This window comes from Brachypodium distachyon, chromosome 2, assembly GCF_000005505.3.
Source record: "Brachypodium distachyon strain Bd21 chromosome 2, Brachypodium_distachyon_v3.0, whole genome shotgun sequence".
Lineage (NCBI taxonomy): Eukaryota > Viridiplantae > Streptophyta > Magnoliopsida > Poales > Poaceae > Brachypodium > Brachypodium distachyon.
The window spans coordinates 33,837,237-33,840,676 of record NC_016132.3 but is presented as its reverse complement, the minus strand read 5'-3'; the positions used below and the strand labels follow the sequence as shown (position 1 = coordinate 33,840,676).

At 53.0% G+C, this 3,440-nt stretch overlaps 1 pseudogene; it reads left to right on the top strand.

The window, feature by feature from the left end:
- Nucleotides 1-497: 497 nt before the first annotated feature.
- Nucleotides 498-2,861, top strand: LOC100827977 (annotated as a pseudogene).
- Nucleotides 2,862-3,440: the final 579 nt, after the last annotated feature.

Sequence of the window (3,440 nt, the reverse complement as noted above, 5' to 3'; positions counted from 1 at the left end):
GAATAAATTGCGGTGCATAAATTTTCTACCCAAGTGTTTGATCGATCTTAGGTCTATTCGGTTTCGGTTTGTATGCCAACCCCTCTTGAGCTACAGGCTTTTACCAGAGCAATTTAAAACCTTATTTGCCTTCCAATTTTGATGATATTAATTGCATTTAATCAATGACATGTATATTTTTGAAGATTACTAAACGATCGTGTCTATGTTATTCCAGATCCTGTACTCACAAACATGGGCAGATACATTACCCACATTCATGGCCAGACCGCTCTACTAGATCATCCAGATTTGGCACAAAGTTATTCCGTTGGATCATGATAATCAAGTAATTGACTTTTGCCAGATCTGGCACAAAGTTATCCTGCTGGATCATGATAATCAAGTGATTAAATTTTTCCAAAATTATGTTGCAGCTCATTGATCATCCTTCTACGTGGTCTATAAATTACAAATATCGGACGATGATCGATAGTTCAATACGGCTTCTCCAGATCGGTTGTCGATGGCGTCGTTTACCAGCATCTTGCTACCGTTTCTCTTGATGTCCACCCTCACTCTTACACCCACACTCTGCTATATCAATCCAGCAACTCCAGTGGAACAAAAAGATGGCACAAAGACCTCCGCTGGCCGCACTTACATTGTGCTCGTCGAGCCACCGCGCTTGGTCAGCCCATACGAACATCGCCAATGGCACGAGTCTTTCTTGCCGAGCCCGTGCACTGACGACTCGGGCAAGCCATGTCTCCTCCACTCCTACACCGAGGCGTTCAGCGGATTCGCCGCGAGGCTCACCGATGCCGAGCTCGACGTGGTGGCCAAGAAGCCAGGGTTCGTGCGCGCGTTCCCGGACCGGCTGTTGCAGCCCATGACCACGCACACGCCTGAGTTCCTCGGGCTGAGGACCGGCAGTACCGGGTTCTGGAGCCATGCTCGCTACGGGAAGGGAGTCATTATCGGGCTACTCGACACCGGCATCTACGCAAAGCACCCTTCCTTCGATGATCACGGCATCCCGCCGCCTCCGGCGAGGTGGAAAGGCTCGTGCAAGGCGGATCGGTGCAACAACAAACTCATCGGTGCCGTTTCATTTGTCGGAGACAAACCTGGTGACGACGAAGGTCATGGAACGCACACCTCGTCCACGGCCGCCGGGAACTTCGTAGCCGGCGCATCGGACCTTGGCGTTGGTGCGGGAACGGCAGCCGGAATTGCTCCCGGTGCCCACATAGCCATGTACAAGGTCTGCGATCGTCATGGCTGTACCATATCAACCGTTCTAGCCGGCCTGGAGAAGGCCATCAAGGACGGCGTGGACGTTCTTTCCCTCTCCCTCGGCAGCGACATAAGTGCCAGGTTCGACCTAGACCCCATTGCCATGGGCGCGTTCAATGCGATATCCAAGGGCATCATCGTGGTGTGCTCGGCAGGCAACCATGGCCCCCATCTGTCCACGGTCAACAACGCCGCGCCGTGGTTGCTCACCGTCGGCGCCAGCTCCGTGGACCGGAGCTTTGATGCCGCCATTCATCTCGGCAACGGCAAGAGCATCGATGGACAAGCGCTTAACCAGATGCTAAAACCAAGCCCAAAGCCATACCCTCTGCTCTACTCCGAAGAACAGCGGCGATGCAGTTACGATGGTGATAGTGTTGTCGGGAAGATCGTGCTCTGTGAGTTCGCACTCTCAGCGACTCGCAAGTCCAAGATCCAAGGCATAATGGACGCCGGCGCGGCCGGTGTGGTCCTATTCAACGACAGATTCACCGGCTACGCCACTATTCTGACTACAACTCCAGCGTGGTGCAGATTACCGAGGCCGACGGTGCCGTCCTCACAGAGTATGCGAGATCCACGAGAAACGCTACGGCCGCTCTCAGGTACAAGAGCACAGTTCTGGGCGTCTGCCCAGCCCCCGTCGTGGCGTCGTTTTCTTCCAGAGGGCCAAACCTTGTCGACCCCGGCGTGCTCAAGCCGGACATATTGGCACCGGGGCTGAACATCCTCGCCGCATGGCCGCCAAAGACGCGCTCCGGGTCAGGGCCTTTCAATTTCTTATCCGGCACATCCATGTCGACGCCGCATGTCAGTGGCGTTGCGGCGCTCATCAAGAGCGTGCATCCGGGGTGGTCACCGGCTGCCATCAAGTCCGCCATCATGACGACGGCAAATGTGTAAACAGCACCGGTGGCCCCATCTTGGACGAGAAGCACAGACAAGCCAGCGTGTTCGCAGTAGGCGCCGGCCACGTGAACCCCGTGAGAGCTGCGGACCCCGGCCTGGTGTATGACATACATGCCACTGAGTACGCCGGCTACCTATGCTGGCTTGTCGGCAATACCCACCTGGCACCCATCGTGGGTAACTCGAGCTTGCCTTGCAGGTCGTTGCCCAAAGTCACTGACCTACAACTCAACTATCCGGCGATAACCGTGCCACTGACACCAACATCATCGTTCACCGTGAACCGGACGGTGACGAATGTCGGGCCAGCGCGCTCGACATACACGGCGAAGATAGATGCTCACAAGTCGCTGGCCGTGCGTGTCTTTCCGAAGACACTTGTGTTCTCCAATGTTGGAGAGAAGAAGACCTTCAGCGTATCAGTTAGTGGCCACAGCGAGCACGAAGATCAACTTTCCTTGGAGACGAGCTTGAGCTGGGTGTCGCAGAAGCACGTCGTCCGGAGCCCGATCGTCGCCGTCTACGGCCCTCCTCCTCTTCCGCCGTCAACATGAAGGACGTCCGTGCCATGAGATGAAAGGAAATTCCCATGCATTTAAGTTCATTACCAGTATTGTTTTTTGTTTCTGTGTCGCATAAACAATAATGTGGCTGCAATTTGTGGCTTTTGACGAGAGCCGACTTGTTTGTGCCTGGACACGTCATTTCTTCTTCTGAATGCTTTCATGTTTCTGCCTGAAATTTTCGCGGATAATGTCCCTGCCTGAAACTACTTACACCCTCGCTGAGCTGAGACTTGGGAGCGACATGGAAGCCTGTATGCTGATTGGTAAGTTCAGCATTTAATTAAGAACAGAAAAGGTGTTATATTGAAGCTTGTGTGGCTTAAACTGTCAACTGAAACCTGAGGAACTTCTGAAGTTCTCTCGGCTTGTAAACTGATGGAACATCTGTAGCATTTTGTGGGATCAGAAACGGTGAGCAAATTGTACTGACATAGAGGCACGATTATATTGGTCATGGGCAATGTATAATTAAGCCCTCAGTTGAAATACCTAGCACCATGCCGCTGTTTCAGATTTGATGATTTCTGGACCAAGCAAGAGGATTTTCTTGAGACCGTTGCGGCTGCTTGGAACTCGACGCCGGCTATTGGCAATGCTTTTATTACTCTGCATAGCAAGCTGTCCGCCACAGCCAAGGCCCTATCAAAGTGGAGCGCTAATTTCAGGGAAGATCTCAAGCTTCAATCT